The sequence below is a fragment of the Nannospalax galili genome, unplaced genomic scaffold (assembly GCF_000622305.1).
Source record: "Nannospalax galili isolate Female #2095 unplaced genomic scaffold, S.galili_v1.0 scaffold34, whole genome shotgun sequence".
Classification (NCBI taxonomy): domain Eukaryota; kingdom Metazoa; phylum Chordata; class Mammalia; order Rodentia; family Spalacidae; genus Nannospalax; species Nannospalax galili.
Genome location: NW_008338996.1, coordinates 9,746,914 through 9,757,267, shown reverse-complemented (window position 1 = coordinate 9,757,267; position 10,354 = coordinate 9,746,914). Strand labels below are relative to the sequence as shown.

Sequence of the window (10,354 nt, the reverse complement as noted above, 5' to 3'; positions counted from 1 at the left end):
TGCAAAGCAAGAGCTTTAAATTACCTTTATGTATGTATATATGTATGTATGTATGTATGGGATGGAGGTGCGCTTGCATGTGACTGCGCATGTGTGGAGGTCAGAGGACAACTTTAGGTATTTCCATCATGTGGGTTCTGGGACTGAATTCAGGTCGTCAGACTTGGTGGCAAGCAACCTTTACCTGCTGAGCCATCTTGCAAGCTCCAAAAGCATTTTGCTTTTGATGGGGTTCAGTTCATCTTCTCTTTCATGGGTCAAGCTTAAGAACTTTTCCTTAAGACTTAACAACCTCTCACTTTTATGTTTTCTTCTCCAAGTTTTATAGTTTTACATTGAAATCTGTGACCCATTTTGAGCTAATCCTCAGATGGTATGTGAAGTTTAAATTGTGCTCTGTGTGTGTGTGTGTGTGTGTGTGTGTGTGATCGCTCCAGCACTGTTTGCTGAAAAGACTACTCTTCCATTGAATCACTTAAGAAAACAAACCCAGCTTTGTCAAGAGATCCACACACTGTACTCAGCACCCAAAGTGAACAATTCAATAGTTTGTAGCATGTTCAGAGTTGCACAGCGACAGTCACAGTCAGCTTTAGAATGATTTCATCATTTCCTCAAAAAGCCTTCCTACCCATGAATAGCTATTTCCTCCCCCATGTCTACCCCTGTAATCCACTTTGTCTCCACAGATTTTCCTATTCAGGACATTTCATGCTGATGGGATCACTCTCTGTGGCTTCCTTCACACAACACGATGGTTTAAGGCTCAGCGTGTCAGAATGTGTAAACCCGAGGTCGCTTTTCATTACCTAATATCCATTGGCTGTAATCACATTTGCTCACATTTGAACACCAAATCACACTGGATTTCTGTGTTCCTTAAGGGGCGCTTGGGCTGCTCCCTCAACTTTTTTTTTTTGGCAATTGCACATACATTGCTTCTATGAAAATTCACGAACAATTTTCTTTTTTCTTTTTTTTTTCCTCCCCAGAGCTTAGGTTCGAACCTAGGTCCTCATGTATGCCAGACAAACATTCTACCACTGACCCATATTCCTAGCCCCTCAAGTACGATTTTCTCATGTGGCCATGTTTTCAGTTCTCTTGAGTATACAGTTAGCTATGGGATTGCTGACTAAACTCTGCGTTTACCATTCAGAGGCGCTGTCAAACTACAGTGTTTCCATTCCCACCAGCAGCTCCTGGGTTCCAGTTTCTCTTCATCTTCATGGATGCTTGTTTTAATGTCCTTCTTGTAGCTGCCATCCTCAGGTGTGTGTGTCAGGTTGCTGGATTACTTTTGCATCCTGGCAGGAATCCGAAAGTCTTTCCTGTATAGGTCTCCTTCTGGACTCTGTTCCCTGGATCTGGGTTCCCATCATACTGTGCAGCCTTGACTGCTGGGACCATCCAGGAACGCTTGAGATTTGGTCAGTGATGCTTCCCACCTTAGTTAGTTAGTTAGTTAGTTAGTTTGTTTGTGGAATTTGTGTGTGGATGGTGTGTGCGTGTGCCTGTGTGCCTGCACATGCCCAAGTGTACACATGCATGTGGAGTCCAGAGGTTGATGTTGGGTGTCTTCCTCAGTCTCTCTCCACCTTATTTTCTGAGACATCACCTTTCACTGAATCTAGAGCTCACTGATTCAGCTAGACTGACTGACCCTCAAGCCCCAGGGATCCTCCTGTTTCCATCTCCTCAATGCTGGGATTACAGGCACATGCAACCATGCCTGGCTTTTTATGCAGGAATCAAACTCAAGTCCTCATGCTGTGTAGCCAGCACTTTACCAACTGATCTGTCTCTCTAACCCCTATTTATTTATTGTTTATTGTTTATTTTGAGACAGGGTCCTATGTAGCCCAGGCTGGCCTACAGCTCACACTATGTAGTTGAAGATGACCTTGAACTTCCTATCTTTGTGCCTCCACCTCCCGAGTGCTGAGATTATAGGCATCCACCACTGTGCCTGGTTTACGCAGTGCTGGGGTGTGGACCCAGGCCTCCATGCATGCTAGGCAATTATTCTTTTGTTTTTCAGAACTATTTTAGCTATTCTGTCGTCTTACCAGTGGATATGAATTGTAGGATACTCTTGTCTAATCTACAAAGCCTTCCTGAGACCTTATAGGAATTGTCTGTATTTCAATGTGTGACAAACTGTGCACTGCAGTGGATCGTCCAATCTAGGAGCATGGTTCTGTCTCTCCATTGAATTAGACCTTTCTGTTTATTTCAGCATTTCTGCACATACAAATCATGTGTGTCTTTTGTTACATTTGCACCTGTCCTACTTGCTTTCTGCTGCTGTGAATAAATGCCATGACTCAAAAGCAACTTGGAGAAGAAAGGGTGTTTTTTTAGCAGGTATCAGTTAATCACTAAGAAAAGTCAGGGCAGGAACCTGGAGGCAGGAAGCAAAGCAGAGGCCAGGGAGGAACGCTGCTTACTAGCTTGCTCCCTGGCTCATGGTTAGATAGCTGTCTTGAGCAGCCCGGGCATACCTGCCTAGGGATGATACTGCCCAAAGTGGGCTGGGGTCTTCCACATCAATTACAGTCAAGAAAACACCCCACAGACATGCTCATAGGCCAATATGATGGAGGCAATCCCCTAGATGAGACTTCCTCAGGAAACTCTGCACGGTGTCAAGTTGACAGCTGAAGATAACCAGAAGAGTATTTATTTCATATTTTAATTTAATTTTTATTTTTAATTAATTTTTTAATGTGTATGAGTGTTTTGCCTGCATGTAAGTTCACCTATGTTGTGCAAAGTCTCTGGAGGCCAGAAGAGGGTATCAGATCCCCTGGAACTGGAGTTACAGATGGTTGTCAGCCCCCTATTCTGTATTTTTAGAGAATTATTAATGGAGGCTGGAGCGATGGCTCAGCAATTAAGAAAGATCCTCTTGTAGAGGACCCAGATTTGGCTCCCAACACCCACATGGAAGCTACAACTGTCTGTAACTCCAGTTTCAGAGGACTCACACTCTCTTCAGGCCTCTCAGGCATTGTCTGACATGAGTGCATTCACATACATGCAGACAAAACACACATAGAATAAAAATAACATACACATAGAATAAAAATAACAAAATAGAATTATAGGGGCTGGAGAGATGACTCAGTGGTTAAGAGCACTGGCTGCTCTTGGAGAGGACCCAGGTTCAGTTCCCAGATGGAGGCTAACATCTGTCTTTAACTCCAGTTCCAGGGGATCTGACACCCTCTTCCGACCTCTGTGGGCATTGCACAACACAGGTGCACTTACATCCAGACAATATACTCATACACATAAAAAATAAAAAGAGCTCTTCCTTTTTGTGACCATTGCTGAAAGAATTTCAAAATGAAGTTCAATCCCTTTGTAACTTCTGACTGAAGCAAGAACCATAGAAGGCATTTCAATGCACCTTCTCACGTTTGGAGGAAGATTATGTCCTCCCCGCTTTCCAAAAAGCTGAGACAGAAGTACAATGCCCATTAGAAAGGATGGTAAAGTTCAGGTTGTATGAAAGCACTACAAAGGTCAGCAGCTCGACCAAGTGGTCCAGGTTTACCAGAAGAAATATGTCTACACTGAGCAGGTACAGTCAGAAAAGGCTAATGGCACAACTGTCTATATGGGCTTTCACCCCAGCAAGGTGGTTATCACCAGGCTAAAGCTGGACAAAGGCCACAGAAAGATCATGGAACAGAATGTCACATCTTCCCAAGTAGTAGAGGAAAAGGGCGAATACGAGGAAGAAACCCAGAGAAGACGCAGGAGTAGAGTCTTACATACGGCTGTCATTAAAAACTGCCTAAATGATAAAAATAAATAAATACGTTTAAAAAGAATAATAAATTATAATGTAATTTTTAGTTTTAGTTTCTATTGTTTGCCTGCAGATATAAAATAAATTGATCTTGTATCTTGTGACTTTGCTACACTTAATTGTTTTAGGAGATGAGTGTGGTAGATCATGCCTGTAATCCTAACACTCAAGATGCCGTACGATAATTGTGAATTTGAGGTTTGGGCTGCATAGTAAGTTCCAGGTCAGCCTAGGCTACAGAGACCCTTCTAAATTAACGTATGCTTCAGTCTTACCACACTTAGTAGACAGCAATTGTAGTTTTTGTAGATGTTCTTTATTTATATAGGAAGTCATTTTTTGTGCTAAGACATTTATGTATGAAGTTGTCCTCATTGAGAGTTTTTTAAACATTTGTTTCATCATGAAAGACATTGCATGTGTATATGTGTGTATGTATATGTGTATGTGTCTATGTATGCAAGTGGGAGTGCAGGTGTGCATGTGCCACAGTGCACATAGGGGGTCAAAAGACAATCTTGGGTGTCACTCCTTGTCTTCCATCTTGTTTGAGGCAGGTCTCTTGAGGCAAGGTCCTTGCCACTCTGTAAGCCAGGCTAGCTGGCCTGCAGGCTTCCATGGATTTTTCTGTCTCTGCCTCCCATGTTAATATAGGAACACTGGAATTACAGGCACATGGTACTTCGCCCAGCCTTTATGTGGGACCTGGGGATTCAAAATTAGGTCTTCCTACTTGTGTGGCAATTATTCCATCCTCTAAGCCATCCCCAGCTCTGAATGCTCTTTACGTCAATCAAAATGGTTAGATGATTTTTCTTCTTTGGTGTGTGAATATGACACTGATGGAGCCTCACCTATCAAAACAGCCTGCCATCTCTGGAATAAACTTCATTTGTTAACCGTGTATACTCCACAGGGTTTTTCTCCTTCTGATGCTGCTGTCTCTGATAGTCTCACCCTGTAGGTAAGCCTTGACCCCTCCCAAGGCCTGGAAGGATGTGCTGAGGGGCCTGGTCCATCCTCCCCAGCTTTCAGCTCTGTCTCAGAGATTAAGAGTGCTACTTTGGGGTGAGGGTGAGGAGTGTGAGGGAAGGCCCTGGAGGCAGAAGTCTTCCATGGGTGAGGGCTCCAAGGCCTGGAGAGCCTTGCCTAGCACCTAGGACTTGCTTAAGGAGGCTGAATCAGTCCCTGATTCCCTCCTGCTTTCCCAGGTAGACCCCACAGGCCCCCACTGTATGGCCAGCCTCACCCCGCTTCCCATGGCTTCTGTCACCTTGCCCCTCAGGACACCCTCTCTCCCTAGTTGACTCCAGTCTGTTCTCATAGGCCCTTCCTTCTGATCTCTGGCAGGCTGAGCCCAGCCCACCTCTGAACTTCACAACTCTGGACGTAGCCACCAGGCTCTGTCTCTTAGGAGTCAGAGCAGGCTCTGGCTTTTCCACTGAGCATTGAGCGATGTGCATTTGGGCTCTTGGGTCAGGCTGACCTGGGAGCTGACCAAGCTGGGCTTCACACTGAGTGGTGGCCAGGAAGAGCACAGGCACCTCTTGACCTCTGAGGCCAGATAAGCAGCAAGACCCAAACACTGCAGGGCTATTTTTAGTCACTCGTTCCCAGTAGGGCAGGCCTGATCTAGTTGGGGCCTGAGGGAGAACAAAGAGTCTTTGAGACCCAGTGGGGCCCTGTATAAGGCCTGAGAGGAAGACAGTGATTGTAAGAGCAGGGGTAGGGTTGGACGGGCTGGGCAGAGGCCCCCAGCCCTGCCCACAGGAAGAGCCTGTACCCCAGCTCCTACTAGACTTCCTGCAGGGCCAGGTGCAGGCTGCCAAGTAGGAAGGTTGGCTGGAGCAGCTGTAGCAGCAGCACTACCACCATCCCTGAATCCCTCTCTAGGGTCTGTGCTTAGCCTGCAAGCCTTCGCATATCTGTCAATCTGGTAGAGATGTGGAAACCAAGGCCCCAGAATTCAGAGATTAGCAACTTCCTCCACAGAACAAGCAGAGGAGTCAGGATTCAAACCCAGGCCTCCAGACATGAACACCTTCGAGCCTTCCAATCTCAGGAGACTCTTTTCTCAGGTCTCTCTGGACCTATAAGCTACAGTTTCTCCATAATGGTTCTGACTCTATGACTGATCTTGGGCAAATTGCTAGCTTTCCCTGGGCCTCTGTTTATCATCCTGTGAAGTGGGTAGAGCTTTCTGCTAAGTCTGTGTACTGCTACAGCTGGGATGCTACTTACCAGCTGGGCATTTGCTTTTGCTCAGAGGAGCAAAGCACTTCAGGGGGCTTCACAAGTCACCAGCCTGAGCTCCCAATAGCATTGGCATTTTAACATGAGGCATATGTGAGGGGCACTAAGAAGGGAGAGGGAGGAGATTCCAGAACCTTCCTTGAGGCCAGGTCCCCAACTTCAGGGGCCAAGAGATGATCTGGGCTTAGAGAAAGCTGGCGAATTCCCGAGTGATCACTCTGACTTTAAATATCAAGTTGTTTGCTACTCAGGGCTGGGATCTCTCCTTGAGGTCTTACAAGCCTCAGGAAACCCTGTCATCCAAATGAGGCCTATCCTGATGCCATGTATGGGGTGCGCAGGGATCTTGGGGCGCCAGCTGCTAGCGTGGCGCCGGTCCCCTGCACGCACCTGGAAGGCGGCGGGTCCCGAGGCGCGTCTGCTCCGCGTTGCTGGCGGGTCCTTGCTTCTCTGGTCTCTGTGGGTCTCTGCTACTGGGGCTGACCCGGTCGGTTCCATCCCAATTTCACCCGTGCACTCTCTCTCTAAGTTCAGGGCCGTCAGCTGCCGGGTCACGAGGAGAGGTGGCTAAAGCTGGATTTCCGTGAGTCGATGATGGAAGGATAGCGTCCCCCGGGGAGACTGGATCGTAGGCAGTAAGACACAGGACTCAGCTCTGATCTCAGTGGTACAGCCTTTATTCAGTGACTCTGCTCGGCTCCAAGTCTTGGTGATCCAGCTCCAGCTCCAATTATTGAAGGGAAACCAGGATATTTTATACCGTGGGGGTAGTGGTAAAAAGCTTTAGCTGATAGGTACTTTTAGGATGCCTTATTTACATGTGGAAGTGGGCTCCTGCCAGGCTGCCAGACTGCCTGAAAATCACACAGGAAAAAGCTGGCAGTTCCTGAGCCAGAGGCCATGTTTCTGTGATGGCTGCTTCAAAAGATGAGTCAGGAAGATGCCGGGAAGGCACCCTGCTGAAAAAGGAATCTCTGCATATGAGGCCGAGCCCATGGGCTATCCGGTCATGAAGAGACTGCTACTTTACACAACAGGGGTCCCCAACACCATGGACACCCAAGTCCACAGGAACTGGGGTGGAGAGGAGACCACGTCAGGCTAGTCGGTGGGGACTGCAGCCATCTCACCCCTATAATGCAACAATGACATGGGGACAGCAGGCAATTTCCCCTGGGAAGAAGGTGTCCACACTGGTCTGGAGGGGTGAGCATCAGGGAGGCTTCCTAGGGGAGGATCTTGATGGTGAGTCTCAGTTTGTCAGAGGAGAGTGACAGCATTCCAGGCACCCTGTCAGGACAGAAGCCTGGTATTTCTGCAGACCCCAGGTGACAGCATGCTGAGTGGTGCCCTGGGTACCAGACACTTCATGAAATACTTCATGTGGGTTGCAGGGTGCTTGTGGGTTCTGGCCACATCAGGAAGTGATCAGGCTGCTCAGTTAGATTATGGGCTTCATGCCTATGAGAGGAGCCAGGGGGCTTTGAGAGGGGAAGGCCAGGTGACAAGGCTCCAGTGAGGGATGCCAGGTGGCTGGTGTTTGGTGATTCCTCAGGGCTCAGAGCAGGGCTTACATGCCACTAGGAACCAGGCCACAGTGCCAGAGTGTCAGAAAGAGGGCATGGAGGGCCATCCAGGCCTGAGTCAGGTCTGACACTATGTGGCACTGGCCACATGCCCTCCTATTCCTGGGAGGACTTCATGGTAACTTTCCAAGAACCACTGTTTATCTCTTGAAGCTTCTGTTGGGCCTGAAGAGGCACAATCTTTGGATCAGTCAAACCCAGTTTTACAACTCGTGGCTGCCCAGGGGCAGCTGGGGACGAGAACAGGACAGCTTAGAGACCAACTGTCTCTCTCGTGCCAGGCCTGTGTGTCAGATGCTTCACACACTTACATGAGGTCTCTAACCATCCTTAGAGTGAGTGGTTGATACTCTACAAAGGAAGAAACTGAGGCTCTGGAGCAGGAGGAGGGCTGGGGGAGCTCCAAATCTGAGTCTTTCCCCCTTTTTAAAAAAACATTATTTATTATTTTTATTTTATGTGTATGAGTGTGTATGAGTGCTTGCATGTATGTAAGTACACTCATGTGCAATGCCTGAGGAGGTCAGAAGAGGGTGTCGGGTCCCCTGAAACTGGAGTTAGGGAGGTTGTTAGCCACCCTGTGAGTGCTAGGATCTGAACCCGGGTCTTCTGCAAGAGCAGCCAGTACTTTTAACCTCTGAGCCATCTCCCCAGCCCCTCCCTTTGAAAAAATAAACCAGCAAATCTCAGCTCTCAGGAAATCCCTAAGTTCTAGCTGGGCTGCATCAGTTTCTAAGAAGTTGAAGGTGAGTATCTAGGAAGAGAAGGGAAGCAGACGTCTGACCTGACAGCTGCCAGCAAAGATGGAGAGACGGCAGAAAGACGGAGCGCCTGCAGCCCTGTGTGCTTAGCAGCACTGCCTCCCTCCTCCTCTTCCTGGCTCAGATCCTAGCCAGACAGGAAAGAGGAGCACCTCATCACTACGTACCTGCGAGCTGCCCCTGCTTCTTTGTATGAACCTCAAAGTCAAGAAACTCTTGTGGCTCAGGGCTATCCTCTTGGCTCTTGGTGGCTGCCAGGGGTCGGCCTTCCCTTTTGTCTCCCTACTCAGTTTTCTGCTCCACCAAACAATGATCTCCCCTTGGTGGGCCAGTGGGAGAGGGAATTAGGCCACGTTTGTAGAGAGGACTTGAGAGCCAGCTCAGGGAGCCTTCGCTAGTTTGTAATGGCACTGCTGGGATTGTCCTGGTCTCTCTTGTCACAGCCCTTCTTGCTGGCTGGTTCTCTGGCACTGAAGAGCTTTGAAGGCCAGTTCCACCACAGGGACCACATAGCACTGGACTCTAGGTTCTGTCCTTTGGTGACACTGGACTTCTCAGGGCATCAGTCCTATTGCCTGTGGAGGATGTCACCAGAACCAAGAGTCTTCTGACACTGGGGGCGAGGCCATCCTTGGGATGATTCAGAATCATCTGTGCATGCTTTATTCCCATCATTAACCAGAATGGATCCCAGCACCCAGCACAGCTGGGGCCCTGAGTACAGGCGTGGAGATCCCTGGGTAGGGCCACCCATGATGGTTAGCATTATTGGCCAACTTGAGAGAATCTAGAATCACCTGGGATATTGGGCTATGGGCACTGGGCATGCCTGTGGTGGATTACCTTGATTGTGTTCATTGACGTGGGAAGACTCATCTTAAGTGTAGGCAGGACCATTTCTAGGGCAGGGGATGCTGGATTGTGTAAAACGGAGAAAGTCAGATAAGCACTAGCATGCACCAGTCCCTCGCTGTTTCCTGATTGTGGGTGTGATATAAGCAGCTGTTTCAAGCTTCGGCTGCCTTGACTTCCCTGCCATGAACTGTGAGGTAAAAGAAATTAAACCCTTTCTTCTTAAGTTGCTTTGGTCAGAGTATTTTATCACAGCAATAGGAAAAGAAGCCTAGATGCCAGCCACCATCCAGTCCTACTTTCTGTGGGCTTTTGGACTTAAGCCTGTAATGGTCCCCAGCTCAGGGAGCCTTCCAGAGCCTCTGTCATCTTTTAGCACTGGGCTCCCTCTCACCCACTGCACGTGCATCTGTGAGTCGGCCGAAGCCCTGCTCTGAGCTCAGAATGTCCTGCAGAATTCCCTGCCAGTTCTACCCAGCAGGGCAAGCAGATGGAAAACTGGAGCAAGCCTTCCTCTTGGGGCAGGAAAGAAAATATTCCCTTTTTCCCCCCTTCTCTCTAAAAATATGCTCAGGGCTTTTTTGAGCCTCAGTGCAATAAAAACCAGCTGTGGCTCCAAACGCCCCCACGGCCTTTGCCTGGAGAGAAGGAAAACAAAAACAGGCGCTGGAGGCAGATCGGCGCGTGTCCCTGTGCTGGCTGGGCGGGAGGCACCTCTGGCCTGGAGTGGCTCCCAAGGGGCACCAAATCGTCCCTGGTTACTCATCCTAGTGTGGACACTGGACACAGAGCCAACCCATCCCTTCCTCTCTTAATTTTTATCATTGATGAGGAGGTAGAAAGAAATGATGTGACTTGAACTCTGCTCCCAGGTGGTATCCAGAGCCAGCTTGAGCCAGACCTTGGTGGTCAGGAAGAAGAAAAGAGAGGCTGTGTCTGAAGCTGGAGGGCTTCTGGAGCAGGTAACATTGGAATGGACTTCAAGGAAGAAGACAAGGCAGGAGATTCTAGAAGGAAGGACCAGAATTCACAAAGGCCTGGGAGATGGGGACAGGGTGTACTGTGTGGTAACCAGAAAGGAA

At 48.5% G+C, this 10,354-nt stretch overlaps 1 pseudogene; it reads left to right on the top strand.

Annotated features, from left to right (window-relative positions):
* Window positions 1-3,351: 3,351 nt before the first annotated feature.
* On the top strand, window positions 3,352-3,826 carry LOC103734559 (annotated as a pseudogene).
* Window positions 3,827-10,354: the final 6,528 nt, after the last annotated feature.